Raw genomic sequence first — 17,488 nt, forward strand, 5'->3', positions numbered from 1 at the left:
ACAAAATCTCCAGGTTGGAACTCTTTCTTCTTGATATGCTGATAATGTACAGCCTTCATCCTTTCCTTGTATATTCTGGAGTTCTCATAAGCTTCTAGGCGAAGGTTCTCCAGTTCCTGCAGTTGCAACTTCCTTTCAGCTCCGGCATTCTCAATTCCCATGTTGCACTCCTTAACTGCCCAGAAGGCTCTGTGTTCTATTTCAACTGGGAGATGACAAGCTTTTCCATAAACCAAGCGGAAGGGACTCATCCTAATGGGTGTCTTGTATGCTGTTCTATATGCCCACAGTGCATCTTGTAGCCTGGTGCTCCAGTATTTTCTATGAGGCTTTACTATCTTTTGCAATATACGCTTAATTTCTCTGTTTGACACCTCGGTTTGCCCATTAGTTTGGGGATGGTAAGCTGTAGCAACTTTATGGATAATCCCATGCTTCTTCATCAATCCTGTTAGTCTCCTGTTATAGAAATGGGTGCCTTGATCGCTCACGATCGCTCATGGTGATCCAAAGCGACATATAATATGGTTTCTCACAAAGGAAACAACAGTGTTAGCATCATCAGTGCGGGTAGGAATTGCTTCCACCCATTTGAAAACATAATCCACAGCTAACAATATATAAAAATATCCATTAGAATTTGGAAATAGACCCATGAAGTCAATGCCCCAAACATCAAAAATTTCACAGAAGAGCATATATTGTTGAGGCATCTCATCCCTCCTGGATATATTACCAAATTTCTGGCATGGGGGGCAAGATTTACAAAACTCAGCAGTGTCTCTAAAAAGAGTAGGCCACCAGAATCCGCAGTCTAAGATCTTTCTAGCTATTCTTTGAGGGTCAAAATGCCCTCCACTCTCAGATGAGTGACAGGCCTCTAAAATGGACTGGAATTCTGATTGAAGCACACAACGTCTAATTATCTGGTCAGTGCCACATCTCCATAAATATGGGTCATCCCATATATAATATTTAGACTCGCTTTTCAGCTTGTCTCTTTGATGTTTAGAAAAATGTGGAGGAAATTTGCGGCTAACTAAATAATTAGCAACAGCTGCATACCAAGGGGTTACCTCAGATACTGCTTGCAGGTTGTCAAAAGGAAAATTATCATCTATAGGAGTAGAATCATCCTTAATATGTTCAAGGCGACTCAAGTGGTCTGCTACTAAATTCTGATTACCACTCCTATCCTTTATTTCTAAATCAAATTCTTGTAACAGCAGTATCCAACGTATAAGTCTTGGTTTGGATTCCTTTTTAGCTAATAGATACTTTAGAGCCGTATGGTCCGAATACACTACTACTCTAGTACCAAGTAAATAAGCTCGGAATTTATCCAGAGCAAAAATAATAGCAAGAAGCTCTTTCTCAGTAGTAGTATAATGGGACTGGGCAGTGTCTAAAGTCTTAGACGCATAGGCAATAACAAAAGGATCCTTACCTTCATGCTGAGCCAGCGCTGCTCCTACTGCATGGTTGGAAGCATCGCACATGATTTCAAACGGCTGACTCCAGTCTGGTCCTCTCACAATTGGGGCTTAAGTTAGAGCAGTCTTCAGCTTATCAAACGCTTGTTTGCAATTCTCACTGAACTCGAACTCAATATCCTTCTGCAGTAATCTGGATAAGGGAAGTGCCACCTTACTAAAGTCCTTAATAAATCTCCTGTAGAAACCTGCATGGCCAAGGAACGAACGGACTTCCCTCACAAAAGAGGGGTAAGGTAAACTAGAAATAACATTCACCTTTGCTGGGTCTACAGAAATGCCATTATTAGATACCACATGTCCTAACACAATCCCTTATTTTACCATAAAGTGGCATTTTTCGAAATTCAATACAAGGTTTGTATTAACACATCTATCTAATACTCTAGATAATCCCTCTAAGCAAAGGCTAAAAGAATCACCATAAACGCTAAAATCGTCCATAAAAACTTCCATACAGTCCTCAATAAGATCAGAGAAAAGACTCATCATGCACCTTTGGAAGGTAGCTGGTGCATTGCACAAGCCAAAGGGCATTCTCTTATAAGCATAAGTCCCAAAAGGACATGTAAAAGTAGTCTTTTCCTGATCCTCAGGAGCTATATGAATCTGGAAATAACCTGTGTAACCATCTAAAAAGCAATAATGTGATTTACCTGACAGGCGATCCAGCATTTGATCAATGAATGGAAGTGGGTAGTGATCCTTATGGGTAGCTTGGTTGAGACGCCTGTAATCAATGCAGACTCTCCAAGCATTCTAAACTCTAGTTGCTATGAGCTCTCCATGCTCACCCTTCACTGTAGTGACTCCAGACTTCTTGGGCACCACTTGTACTGGGCTTACCCATTCACTGTCTGAGATGGGATATATGATACCTGCTTCCAATAGTCTGGTCACTTCCTTTTTGACAACCTCCAAGATGGTGGGATTCAATCTTCTTTGGGGTTGACGGACAGGTCTTGCTCCCTCTTCTAAAAATATTCTGTGCTCACATACTTGAGGGTTGATTCCCACTATGTCTGCCAAACTCCACCCAATTTCCTTCTTATGCTTCCTCAGTACATCAAGTAACTGCTCTTCTTATTGAAAAGTCAGTTCCCTTGCAATAATAACCGGAAGCTTCTGCTCGTCCTCAAGATAAGCATATTTGAGATGTGGAGGGAGAGGTTTCAATTCTAACTTTTGATCATGGGCGGGCTCTGGATTATCTGGGGCTTGTGAAGAGGGTCCCCACACTTGTCAGTTAAGAGGGTCCCCACACTTGGACCTTGTCCAGTGTGCCTCTCTTCAAACTTTTCCTTTTGAACTTCAGTCACACTTTTGTCTATGACATCACACTGGAAGATAGAACGATCTTCTGGGGGTTGTCAATGACTCCATTCAGATTGAAGATTACTATGCGGCCATCTATTTCAAAGGAGTATGTTCCTGAAAAAGCATCCAATTTGAATTTTGATGTCTTCAGGAATGGTCTTCCAAGTAGGATTGATGATGGCTTATCTGAATCATTGTGGGGCATCTCCAAGATATAAAAATTAGTGGAAAATGTGAGCCCTTTAATGTTCGCCAAAACATCTTCAGCAACTCCAGCCATTGTAATAATGCTTTTATCTGCTAACACAAAACGAGCTGCCGACCTTTTTAAGGGAGGGAGCCTCAAAACATCATATATAGACAAAGGCATTATACTGACACATGCTCCTAAATCACACATGCAATCATAAATTACTACACCACTAATAGTACAACTAACTATGCAAGGACCTGGATCACTACATTTTTCAGGTAATCCTCCCATTAAAGCAGATATATAACTACCTAAAGGAATAGTTTCTAATTCATTAATTTTGTCTTTATGGATACATAAGTCTTTTAGAAACTTTGCATATTTAGGTACCTACTGAATAACATCAAAAAGGGGAACAGTTACCTCAACCTTTTTGAATATCTCTACCATTTTAGGATCGGGTTCCAGCTGCTTCCTGGGCTTCCTTGCAAGTTGTGAAAATGGAATAGGAGTAGTGTTTTCTGTGGCGCCTGCGCCTTTTGGTGCTTCCTCCTGTGGTTGAGCTATCTCTTCTTCAGCTATGTCCTGCATATCCTCTTCCTCTTCAACATCTTCGATTTCTACCACCTCTTCAGCTGAGGCGTATTCTGGTGAGCTTGGTTCCTCCTGATTCCTCTCCTGCAGTGTGGTTCCGGACCTCAGGGTGATGGCATTAATGCCTCCCTTTGGGTTGGGTAATGGTTGAAAGGGGATTCCAGTGGTGCTTGAAGGTTGGTTATTGGAATTTTGTGCTGATCCAAACTATGTCATAAAAGCTTGCATAGTAGAGGTGAGACCATTCAGACTGGCATTAATACTATTCATGATGTTATTTTCCATGGTCTGTTGTCTTTTCTCAAAAGATTGTAGTAGATCTTCATTAGAAGATAACGAAGAATGAGTAAATTGAGAGGTCTGCTGCTGATTGTTCTATGGTCCTTGGTTCTGCCTCAGGTGAGGTACTCTGTAAGGTTGATTTTGCTGCCTGTTGTTGTTATTGTTCCACCTCTGATTTCCCTGATTATCTCTGCCTCCTCTGTTATTGTTGTCCCTCCAATTCTGGTTTGAATTGTCCTGCCATCCATGGTTATTATTTCCACTTTGATTGTACCCTTGGTTGGGGCGGTCATAGAAGTTGTGAGTGGATGCCACCATGTTGTCTTCTTGTTGGAGCTACAGGCATTCATCAGTGTAATGGCTATAATCAGCACAGATTCTGCAAATTCTTTGTGGGACTAGTTGTTGGTTTTGCTATGGTGGAGGAGGTTGAGCTTGCGGAGCTTGTTGATTCAACTACATTTGTTTCAGCAAGTTGGTCATTTCACAGATGCTTTGAGTTAGAGCTGCAGTCTCTCTGCTAGAAGATACTTCTGCAACAGCTTTTGAACGGCCTTGCTTTTGTCTGTGGTTCCTAGTGGATTCAGCTAAATCACTGATCAATTGCCAAGCTTCATCAGTGGTCTTGTACTTCTTCATAGACCCATTGCTGGCACTTTCCAGTGTGGTCTTATCTTGGGGCCTCATACCCTGTGTAATATAGCTGAGTAGCACGATCTTGTCAATCATGTGGTGGGGGCATGCTTCCAGAAGATTATTGAAGCGCTTCCAGTATTCAAAGAGAGTCTCATTGTCATCCTGAACAATTATGGAGATATCCTTCCTTAGCTTATCAGTAACTTCAGATGGAAAGAATTTCTCCAGAAACTCCTTTCTGAGTGTATCCCAGTAGGATACATTTGCTAGAGGTTGAGTGTAGTACCACTCTCTTGCTTTTCCCTCAAGAGGAAACGGAAAAGCTTTCAGCAGAATTGAAGTTTCATCAGTGCCATCATGCCTGACAGTAGAACAGGCTGCCTGGAAATCTCTCAAGTGCCTGATAGGCTCTTGAGCAGGTAGGCCATGAAACTTGGGCATCAAATTTAGCAGTGCGGGCTTTATTTCAAAATCTGTAGCTACCGTTGGATGATGCACTTGAAACGGTTGCATTGTAAAATCAGGGGCTCCTTCCTCCTGGATGGTAACTCTCCTAGCTGCCATGTTTTCTGCGCGTAAAACAACCGAATCAGTAGAACGGGGGCTGGTTTCTTCCTCAGATTCACTTTCAGATCCGCCTTCAGAGCGGGCTAACCGACGCTGTTCTCGCCTTATTCGTGAAATTGTCCTTTCAATTTCAGGATCGAATATTAGCAAGCGCGGATTAGGAAGTGAACGCGTCATTTGACGGAAGAAACATGCAGCTCATAGTAGCAAAATAAAATAAAATGCAAATAAATAAATTCTAATTAATAAAATTAGCACTCTATTGCAACTCCCCAGTAACGGCGCCAAAAATTGATGAGACGCAGAAGCTGATGAATTAAAAATTATTAAAATGGTTACATTGCAAGTATAGTTCTTAACTCACCGAAAATCTGCCTATCAATTTAGAAGTATGTCACAGAGAGTTTGAATTAAAAATTACTGGGAGTTTTAAGTCCCAGGTCGTCTCCCAACGAGTTGCAGAAAAGTGTGCTATCTTATTAATCAGATGTTCAAAGAAGTTGAGTTAAGTAAATTGGAATTTAAATTGAGAAAATTTAATTAATATGAATAAAAGCCTTGACTGGGAGTTGATTGGTTGGAATTTCTACTATTGATGGAGTGATTTTAAGATTGATTTATAATTAATGGTTGCTCTGTTTGGTTATCCTTTACTAGGTAGGGGAAAGTCAAACAAGTTGGAATGCTAGATCTATTCACAAGTTGCAACCCACTTAGTTCAAAGGGATTGGCATTGGTGACAGGATAACAATCCAACAATTAACCCAATTACAAATTTTCTTTCAATCCTTCCAACTCAAGGGTTCCTTTTAATCAACTCCCCATCAAGTAAAGAAACTACTCACGTATTGTAAATAATAAATCAATAGCACATGAAAGGGAATTAAAAGAAGACATGATTATTGGAATTGAAATTGAATTAAAAAGAAATAATCCTTGCATTAATTAATCATAAAAGTATTCAAATAACAAAATTGAACAAAACAAAGAACATGGAAGAATGAAACCAAGTTAAGAAAACGAACAAGAATGACGAAGTCTTGATGAGGAAATAACTCTTCTCAATGTTCCAATGCTAAGATCAATTGAAAATTAAAATTCTAAAACCTAGAGAGAAAAACCTAAGAGAGTAAAAACTAGATCTAAAACTGTCTCTGAATGAATGTGTTGTTTGTTTCTGCATATTCTCTGACTCTAGTCTACTGTTCCGGGCCGAAAACTGGGTCGAAATAGGGTCCAAAATCGCCCCCAGCAAACTCTGCAGATTATGCAGATCGCACATGTCACACGATTGCGTCATCCATGCGGACGCCTCATTCGCGTTTTCCCTCGCCACGCGTTCGCGTCGTTCACGCTACCGCGTCGCCTAAGCTTTTCCAATCTGCGTGGCTGCGTGAGCTATGCGGCCGCGTCACTGCGATTTGCTCTCCTTCGCACGGTCGCGTAAGCCATGCGACCGCGTCACTTCTCGCTGGTTATCTCCTCAAATTCTTGTGTTCCTTCCATTTTTGCTAGCTTCTTTTCCAATCTCCAACTCATTTATGCCCTGTAAAGTCTGAAACACTCAACACACAGATCACGGCATCGAATGGAATAAAGGAGAATTAAAAATAAATAATTAAAGTCTCTAGGAAGCAATTTTCAAACATGTAATAAATTTAGGAAGGAAATCTAAATGCATGCTAATTTAATGAATAAGTGGGTAAGAATCATGATAAAACCACACAATTAAACACAATATAAATCATAAAATAGTGGTTTATCAACCTCTCCACACTTAAAATGAAACATCATCCCAGATGCTCACTCAAACAGGGTGTGAAGGGGTGTCATCACTGGAAGGGATGGTAGCTGGTGTCTCTGTGGTGGCTGGCTGGGGGTCTGGCTGCTGTAGAGGAGGGGCTATCTGAATGAGGATCTCAGGATCTGCAGTCTGGATCTGATGTGGGACCTCTGCCTGTGGTGCAGCCTGCTCTGCCTCTCTCTGGGGATGGGTCTCTGCCTCGGGCGCATCCGCCTCCTCCTCAGATGCCTCAGAAGGTGTGTCAGGCTCGGAGGGGATGTCGCCGAATCGTATCATCAGCTTCAGGTGCTCGTAGCGTCGCTTGTTGTGACGCTCCATCTGGTCAAGTCGTCGAAACAAGCAGTGCACCAGATGATAGACAGGCTCTGTGGCAGGTGGAGGTGCAGTGGTGGTGGCAGGGGTAGGTGGTGCAGCAGTGGAGGAAGAGGGACCGACAGATGGTGTAGCTGTATCATCAGCAGTGGCAGTCAGGAATGGAGGTCTGTAGCCCAAGGCCAGGAAATTCCTGCTGTGCGGGATAATCTTCTTGCATTCCACAGCAGGTGGCCTCTCATTAGCATCCTCCCATGGCACGTCAGCTCGACGGCCCAGCTGTGTAACCAGATAGGGAAAGGGAAGAGTGCCTCGGACATGGACCCTGGCCATATAGTGCCGGATAAAGCGTGGCAGGTACAGGTCCTTGCCCTCCATCACACACCAAAGGAGAGTGATCATAGCGGCTGGTATCTCAGTCTCGTGAGTACTCGGCATAATGTAGTTGCTGAAGATCTGATGCCATAGCCGAGCCTCATCATTCAGGTAAATCCGCTTGATCCCCTTGGGCATGGTGGTGTTTTGACCCATGATCCAAGGAACTGACGGGTCAAGAACGATCCTCACCTTGACTGCATCCCAGTCAAAACGCATAAAGCGCATAACCTCCTCAGCTTTCTGATAGCCATCTGTCTGATCAGTCTTAGGCAAAAGTTTCAGAACCTCTTCTATTGCCTCCTCAGTAACCAGAATCTGCTTCCCTCGGAGGTTCACTACATCTAGGGAAGTTTTGAAGTAGTTGCAGTAGAATTCCCTAACCCAAGATGCATTAACCTCAGTCAGAGGTCTCTCCAGAAAGAACCAGCCTCTTTGTTTGATCTTATCAGAGGTGTATTGCTGGAGTTCTTCTGGGATCTTCAAAGTTCGCTCCAGGTATAGGTTCCTGGAGTTTGCAAACACCGGATACTTCAGCTCACAGTATCGGTTTGCAAACTTTACTGAGTCATTGGCGGGAAGTAGCTGGTCGGCCTTCTCCTACGGGGTAAAGGCTTTCTCCCGCAAGGAGGCATCATGCATGAGGTCGATGATAGACACGGAGGCTTCTCCTCTTTTCCTTTTGCTAGTAGTGGCCTTGTGATGCGCATAAACTTGTTATGCTACGATTAGGAAATTGCACGATCGGCAAAATTCCTTCCGGCAAGTGCACCGGTTATCGTCAAGTAAAAACTCACAATAGAGTGAGGTCGAATCCCACAAGGATTGGTTGAATGAGCAATTCGGATTAGAAGTGTGTCTAGTTGAGCGGAATCAAGAATTAGATGAGAATTGCGGAATGTAAAATTGGCGGGAAACGTAAATGACAAGAAATTGAAATGGCGGAATCTTAAATTGCATGAATTAAAGAGCAAAAGCTAAATTGCTGAAATTAAAAGGGAATGGGGGTGATTGCATGAATTGAGTTGCAGAATGTAAAGAGAAAGTGGAAATCAGAAATGGGGAATTCATTGGGTTATAGGAGATATTGAGATCTCCGAATCAAAACATGTTTATCTCTTCCTCAACCAATGCGTTCATTGAATTTTGCTTGGCAATCTTATATGATTGGATCCCAATCCCTTGGCTCACCAATTCTCTCTAAAAACAAACAAATTCCCAATCCCTTGGTTTAAATGTTCATAAGAAGAGATGATGCTCGATCACTGATTATACCACACAGTTTCATGAACCACAATTTGGTAGGATTACATGTCACAATATCCATCCAAACCCCAATCCAATTCACTGTGAGAAAGCTTCTCTAGCATGAATCCTCCATTCCTTTCCCAAGGTTCCGAAGGATTCCAATTATGGGTAGTTTCTTTCCCAAGACAACTACCCAATGGAATTAGATCGAGAAGCTTTCTAACAAAATTCAAGAGAAAAGATTGAAGAAGAAGATAAAACTATTATTGATTCATTGAATTACAATAGAGCTCCCTAACCCAATGAAAGGGGTTTAGTGAGTCATAGCTCTGAATTCAATTACAAAGGTATGAAAACTAGCAAAATGAAAAGGTTAAAAGTCCCTCCTAACTTAAATTCTATCCTATTTATACACTTTCTATATTGAGCTTCTGTTGTGTTTCTTGGGCTTTGAGGCCTCTCCCTGCTTTCCTTTTGCTTTGGGTTTATGATCCATAATCCTGATGAGGCTATGATCCAATTCTGTAACATTCATTGAGCAAACTTAGTGATAAACAAGTAATGACACAAGACTCAACAAATTAAAGCTCCAGACTCATCAATTCTTCAGGCCCAATTCCATAAACCATGATATTCAATTGGGTTTCATACCAGAGTAAGTTTAAGTTAATGTTTGTGCTCAAAAGCTAACTTAAACTGCAATATTTTTGGCCCAGAAACCTTTTCCAATAGTGGCGTTTAAGTTGCAGTTTAAGCTTAAACTGCAGCTTAAACGCCAGACACTTCCAGTGATGCCTTTTGTGGAAGCACGTTTAAGCTTCAGTTTAAGGTTAAACTGAAGCTTAAACGTGGAAATGGAAGAAGGCAGCCCTGGAGGGTAACGTAGTCGAACACGTTTAAGCTTCAGTTTAAGGTTAAACTGAAGCTTAAACGTGGAGATAGGAAAAGCAGCCCTGGAGGTCGAACACGTTTAAGCTCCAGTTTAAGGTTAAACTGGAGCTTAAACGTGGGAATAGAGAAAGCCATCCTGGAGGTCGAACACGTTTAAGCTCCAGTTTAAGGTTAAACTGGAGCTTAAACGTGGAAGCGGAGAAAGGTAGCCCTGGAGGTGTCGAACACGTTTAAGCTCCAGTTTAAGGTTAAACTGGAGCTTAAACGTGGAAGCGGAGAAAGCAACCCCTGGAGGTCGAACACGTTTAAGCTCCAGTTTAAGGTTAAACTGGAGCTTAAACGTGGAAATGGAGAAAGCAACCCTGGAGGAGAAAACTTGGTCGAACACGTTTAAGCTCCAGTTTAAGGTTAAACTGGAGCTTAAACGTGGAATTGGCTCCCTGGTGCATTTCCCATTTCTGGCGTTTAACTTCCAGTTTAAGGTTAAACTGGAGGTTAAACGCCACTTTCACCCTTTCCTCAGCTTTCATGATTTTGGTGGTTTAAGTTCCAGTTTAAGCTTAAACTAGAACTTAAACTCCACATGTGATATTCAACCTTCCTTTATTGATTTTTGTTGCTTCCTTGCCTAGCCTCTTCTTCCCTGAAATCATCCAAACAACTGCATCAAAGTCTTGCAAATTTTCATGAGAATCTTCCATTCATAGCTTTCAAGTAATATAACTAAAAACTCATGAAATTTGCATAAAAATCATACTGTTTGGATGGTTCATTGCTTTGTTATTCATTTAACCATTCTTGGTTACTTTAAGCTCAAGAAAGTGCATAAAACAACTAAAACTAACAGAAAAATGCTAGTGAAACTTGCCTAAGATGCCTTGGCATCACAACACCAAACTTAATACTTGCTTGTCCCTAAGCAAGTCCTGAGTTATTTGAGAAGAAAGTATGAAACAGAAAGCAATTACATTGGCTATATTAGTAAGCACTTGAAGTTCATCAGAAGGGTTTTATGCAGAAAGTTGCAGTATCACTTTTTCATTCTTATCAGGTAAGATTATCACTTTTTCATTGCATTCATCAAACACTGCTATGGCCTCTTGTTATTCTTATGTCCTTGGCACTTTTCTCTTCTTTGTTTTTCTTTTCTTTTTCTTTGAGCTCCCTTGCTCCTTGTTTGCTTAGTGTCATGTGTTGCACACGCCTTTGGCATTTTCTTTTTCTTATCAGTGCACTGCACATATCCACTGCAGGCATTTTAGTTCACATTTCTTCTTGAGACATTGGTGCCCAGCACCTCTTTGTGTGACTAAATGTTTTGTATTTAGGTTGCTCTTGATAATGGACTTTTGGTTGATAATCCCGGGTTAGTTAACCCAAGTTACCAAGTGTTGAAACACTCCTCAGAACCTATTCATCCAAGCATGTCTTTAATACATAAACACCACAGGCATTTGTCTCAGAAGTTCAAACCATTGGTGCCTAGCTTATTTTCTCAATTTTTTTGCTTTTTGGTTGCCCTTTTTCAGTGGCTTTTTCTTCTTCTTTTTCTTTCTTTTTCATGGCCAAAGACATTTATTCATCAAGATCCATAGACAGTTTTCAATTTCTACACAAAAATTGATAATTCTACACTCTATTTCCAGTGATCTGACTAAACAATCAAGCATGCATACCACCACTTAATTCTACTTGATTTGTCACTAATTGAGCCAAGTTACTTTTGTTCAAACTTTTCTTTTATTTTTGGAAACAGAACAAGCATGGCAAGCATTTGTTTAAGAAGGTGAAGTTATATCCAAACATTTAGGCATTCACTTTATTCAAAGCAATAAACAGACAAACATACTAGTAACTTCACATTCCAGAAAGATTCAACAATTACAGTTTAAAACAGAATAAGCATGCTTTTGTTTGCCCTTTTTAAAGAATTGTCAAGGAACAACACCACCTTGTGAAATTTCTTGTTTTCTCTTTGTTGCCAGGAAACAATTTGATTTCTCCTTCTTCTCCTAGTTGTTGCTTCATGTTCTTTCTAAGATCCTTGTTTCCTTTCCTGCAAAGAGTGATGAAGTTGCTTGCTTCTCAAGCACTTGAGTGGTTAGCTCAACTATGTATGGGCAAGTGTTTGAGTCTTAAGTTGGTGTGTGAACACCAAACTTAGTCTCCTACTTACTTCTCTGTTCTTTGAATCCTTGAGTTCTCCTTGGAATGAAGTTGCTGCTAAGGATTTTAAGCATTTCTGTGATTGCTTAGAATGGTTGTTCCTTTCATATAATTCAAAGGTTGTTGTGTTCAGTTGATCTTTATGGTGGAACACCACACTTAGAGTCACACATTCCCCTTTGAATTATTGATCCATGAATTCATTGTTTGGTGTGAAACACCAAACTTAATTCTTTGCAATGCACAGAAACTACTTCACCCTTTTTATTGAAACAAATAAAAGAAACAGTAAAGGGGTATTACCTCAGGTTGGGTTGCCTCCCAACAAGTGCTTCTTTAACGTCATTAGCTTGACGGTTGTCTTCATCAGTTGAGGTGATATTTAACCTTGTCCTTCTCCTCCACATCTCCCAAGTAATGTTTGAGTCTTTGACCGTTCACAGTGAAGGTTCGTTGTGACTTTTCTTCCATGATTTCTACTTGTCCATATTGGGAGACCTTGGTGACAAGGAATGGTCCAGACCACCTTGATTTTAGCTTCCCTGGAAATAGCTTCAGCCTAGAATTGTAGAGCAATACTTTTTGTCCTTCTTCAAATTTCCTTGGGGCTATGTTGCTGTCATGCTTCTTCTTTGCTCTTTCTTTGTAAATTTTGGCATTCTCATAAGCTTCAGCTCTGAATTCTTCCAACTCTTGAATTTGCAACATCCTTCTTTCTCCAGCAGCTTTGCTGTCCAAGTTCAAGATTTTCAAGGCCCAGAATGCCTTGTGCTCCAACTCCAGTGGCAAATGGCAAGCTTTTCCATATACTAGTTGGTAAGGGGACATTCCAATTGGTGTTTTGAAAGCTGTCCTATATGCCCAAAGAGCATCATCTAGCTTAATCGACCAGTCTTTCCTTGAAATTCCCACAGTCTTTTCCAGGATTCTTTTGAGTTCTCTATTAGATATTTCGGCTTGCCCACTTGTTTGTGGATGGTATGGTGTGGCTACCTTGTGTTTGACTCCATATTTTAGAAGCAATGCCTCTAATGGTTTGTTGCAGAAGTGGCTTCCTCCATCACTGATGATTGCTCTTGGAACCCCAAAACGGCAAAAAATGTGTTTTCTGAGGAAGTTCATGACTACCTTATTATCATTGGTTGGAGTTGCTATTGCTTCAACCCATTTGGAGACATAGTCTACTGCTACAAGAATGTAATTATTTGAATATGAGGTGGGAAAGGGTCCCATGAAATCTATCCCCCATACATCAAACAATTCAAGTTCCAGAATGAATTGTTGTGGCATTTCATTTCTTCTTGGCAGATTCCCCGCTTTCTGGCATTCATGGCAGTGCTTCACTAGTTCCTTTGCATCTTTGAAGATAGTGGGCCAATAAAAACCACACTGCAACACCTTAGCTGCTGTTCTTTCTCCTGCAAAATGTCCTCCATAAGTGGAGCCATGGCAGTCCCATAAGACTTCCCTTCCTTCTTCCTCTGATATTCATCTTCTGAGTATGCCATCCGAACATTTTTTGAACAAGTATGGTTCGTCCCAGATGAAGTATTTGGCATCATTTACCAATTTCTTCCTTTGATGCTTGTTAAATTCCAACGGCAAACTCCCAGTGGCCTTGAAGTTTGCTATGTCTGCAAACCAGGGTGCTTTGTGAATTACCATGAGTTGTTCATCAGGAAAGCACTCATTTATATGTGTGCTTTGTGCGCTTCCTTCTTCACATGGTATCCTTGATAAATGGTCTGCCACCTTGTTCTCTACACCCTTCTTGTCTTTGATTTCAATGTCAAATTCCTGCAACAAAAGAACCCATCTAATAAGTCTTGGTTTGGATTCTTGTTTAGCAAGTAAGTATTTTAAAGCTGAATGATCAGTGAAGACAATGACTTTAGATCTAATGAGATAGGATCTAAATTTGTCAAATGCAAAGACTATTGCCAAGAGTTCTTTTTCAGTGGTTGTGTAATTCCTTTGGTTATCATTCAAGACTTTACTGGCATAATAAATCACATGTACCAAATTGTCTTTCCTTTGTCCTAACACTGCCCCAATAGCAAGGTCTGATGCATCACACATCAGTTCAAAAGGTAAGTTCCAATCAGGTGGGGCAATGATAGGTGCAGAGGAAAGTTTTTGCTTCAAAAGTTCATAGGCTAGCATGCAATTTTTATCAAATACAAAGGGTGTATCAGAGACAAGCAAGTTACTCAAAGGTTTGGCTATTTTAGAAAAGTCTCTAATAAACCTTCTGTAAAAACCAGCGTGTCCCAAAAAACTCCTAACTGCCTTGACATTACTTGGTGGAGGTAGTTTTTCGATGAGTTCCACCTTAGCTCTGTCCACCTCAATGCCTCTATTAGAGATTTTGTGGCCAAGGACTATTCCTTCTGTGACCATGAAATGACACTTTTCCCAGTTTAATACTAGGTTGGTCTCTTGGCACCTCTTAAGCACCAAGGCAAGGTGGTGTAGGCAGCTAGGAAAAGAATCTCCAAACACAGAAAAATCATCCATGAAGACCTCAATAAATTTTTCAATCATGTCCGAAAAGATGGACAGCATGCATCTTTGGAAAGTGGCAGGTGCATTGCACAATCCAAAGGGCATGCGTCTATAAGCAAAAACTCCATATGGACAAACAAATGATGTTTTCTCTTGATCTCTAGGATCAACTACTATCTGATTATAGCCTGAGTATCCATCCAGAAAGCAATAGTAAGCATGTCTTGCAAGCCTTTCAAGCATCTGATCCATGAATGGAAGTGGGAAATGATCTTTTCTGGTGGCTTCATTGAGCTTCCTGTAGTCTATGCACATCCTCCACCCAGTGACAGTTCTTGTGGGTATGAGTTCATTCCTCTCATTTGGCACCACAGTTATGCCACCTTTCTTGGGAACTACATGGATGGGACTAACCCATGGGCTATCAGAAATGGGGTAGATTACCCCTGCCTGCCATAACTTCATGACCTCCTTTTGTACCACTTCTTTCATGACGGGATTCAATCTTCTCTGAGCTTGGATGGAGGGTCTAGCATCCTCTTCTAATAAGATTTTATGCATGCATATGGATGAACTTATCCCCTTCAAATCAGCTAGGGTCCATCCAATGGCATCTTGATGAGTTTGTAGCACCTTGATCAATTCTTCTTCCTGTTCTTGACTCAGGGCAGAGCTAATGATAACAGGATGACTCTCATCACTACCCAAGTATGCATACTTGAGATTAGGGGGCAATGCTTTGAGCTCAGGTTTTGGTGCTTCCTTCTCTTCTTTCACTCTCTCTGGCATGCTTGGCATGGTTGTTTCAGCAGCCTTGATGTCACTAACTTCTATGTCCTTGGTAAACTCCTCCTCTGCCACTTCCTTTGTTGTTTCCTCAAAGGTTTCTTGTACTGCAATGTCCACTACATCCACCCTCATGCATTCCCTTAGTGATTCTGATGGATAGCTCATTGCCTTGAATACGTTAAACACCAATTTCTCATCATGTAGTCTAAGAGTGAGTTCACCCTTTTGTACATCTATGATGGCTCCAGCAGTAGCCAGGAAGGGTCTTCCCAGAATTATTGAAGCTTTGGCTTCTTCCTCCATATCTAACACCACAAAATCAGCAGGAAATATAAAATCTCCCACTTTCACCAACAAATCCTCAACTATCCCATGAGGGAATTTAAAAGTTCGATCTGCCAATTGGAGGGCCATTCTTGTTGGTTTGGCTTCCTCAATCTTCATTCTTCTCATCATTGTTAGAGACATCAAGTTGATACTGGCCCCTAAGTCACACAAGGCCTTCTCCACCATGACTTCTCCTATGATGCAGGGGATTTGGAAACTGCCTGGATCCTTCAATTTCTGAGGCAATTTGTGCTGAATGATGGCACTGCATTCTTCAGTTAACAACACAGTTTCCTCATTTCTCCAGCTTCTCTTCTTGGTCATTAATTCCTTTAAGAATTTTGCATAGAGTGGCATTTGCTCTATTGCCTCAGCAAACGGAATGTTGATTTGAAGCTTCTTGAAAATCTCCAAGAATCTGGAGAATTGGCCATCCTTTTCACTTTTCATCAAACGTTGAGGATATGGTGCTTTAGCTGTATAAGGCTTCAGGACCTCTTTTTCTTTTTCTTTTGTTGCAGACGGTGTAAAAGATTGTCCTTGTTCCTTGTTTCTCACATTTTCCTTTGCTTCATCCTCTGTGGTTTCCTTTGAGATCTCCTTTAGATTCTTTCCACTTCTGAGGGTTATGGCTTTACATTCTTCCCTTGCAATAGTCTTGGCAGCATGAGGAACGCTTGGCCCAGGGGTTTGCTTAGACAAATATACAATTTGATTTTCTAGCTTCTGGATAGCAGCTCCTTGGTTTTGCAGGTTAGAATTTACTTCTTCCTTAAAGGCTTTCAATTCGGTTATGTCTTGACTCATGGTTGCAAGCATTCCTTCTATCCTGTTTAATTGATCTTGAAATTGTTGGTTCGGATTAGGTTGGGTAGGTTGATTATTTTGGCCATGATATGATGGTTGGGAGTAAGTGTTTTGTGTGGCTTGGTATGATCTTTGGTTGGAGTTTTGGTATGTGGACTTGTTATGTTGGTTTTGCTAGTTTCCCCACCCAAAGTTTGGGTGGTTTTTCCAGCCTGGGTTGTAAGTGTTGGAATGTGGATCATATGGTTGCCTTTGTTGATTTCCTACATAATTGGCCTCTTCCCAATCACCTCCTTCAGTGCTTGCTTCCTCTTGATCTTGTGTGTGTATTGCAGCCACTTGCTTTGTTTCTAATTTCCTGGTGAGCTCTGCTAGTTGCTTGGCAAACACCTTGTTTTGGGCTAGAATTGTATCAACATGGTTTAGCTCCATGACTCCCTTAGTGTTGTGTCTTTCTGAAGCATAATAGTACTCATTCTCAGCCACTGTCTCGATCACTTCAATGGCTTCTTCCACAGTCTTTTTCCTGTTCAATGAACCTCCTGATGAATGGTCTACAGCCTTCCTTGATTCATAAGAAAGTCCATCATAGAAAATATGCAATTGCACCCAGTCATGGAACATGTCTGGTGGGCATTTCCTTGTCAAATCCTTGAATCTCTCCCATGCCTCGTAGAGAGTTTCACCATCTTGTTGTCTAAACGTCTGAACCTCAGATCGAAGTCTATTGACCTTTTGTGGGGGGTAGAAACGTGCCAGAAACTTGCTCTCCACCTCATCCCAGGTTGTTAGGCTCCCCCTTGGGAATGATTCCAGCCACTTAGCTGCCTTGTCCCTAAGTGAAAATGGGAACAAGAGCAGTTTATAGGTATCTTCCTGGACTCCATTGGACTTCACAGTGTCGCAAATTCTCAGAAATTTTGTGAGATGTTGGTTTGGATCTTCATTAGCACTCCCACCAAATGAACAATGATTCTCCACAAGTGATATTAGCTGTGGTTTGAGTTCAAAATTGTTGGCCTGAATGGGTGGTTTCTGAATGCTGCTACCACAATTCCCAGAGGTTGGGTTTATGTATGAACTAAGAACCCTCCTCTCGGGAATGGCATTGTTTCCATCAGCTCTCTCATGGTTGTGAACTTCTCTATCCATGTTGAGATCTAGAGCTTCCTCAAAATTGTC

At 41.2% G+C, this 17,488-nt stretch overlaps 1 non-coding gene across 1 annotated transcript; it reads left to right on the forward strand.

The window, feature by feature from the left end:
* The first annotated feature begins 16,928 nt into the window (after positions 1-16,928).
* Positions 16,929-17,032, forward strand: LOC148573912 (small nucleolar RNA R71). Its single transcript, XR_015906611.1, has one exon. It is a non-coding gene; the product is annotated as a small nucleolar RNA R71 (small nucleolar RNA).
* The last annotated feature ends 456 nt before the right edge of the window (positions 17,033-17,488 follow it).

This window comes from Arachis ipaensis, chromosome B2 (assembly GCF_059453495.1).
Source record: "Arachis ipaensis isolate K30076 ecotype BB chromosome B2, ASM5945349v1, whole genome shotgun sequence".
Lineage (NCBI taxonomy): Eukaryota > Viridiplantae > Streptophyta > Magnoliopsida > Fabales > Fabaceae > Arachis > Arachis ipaensis.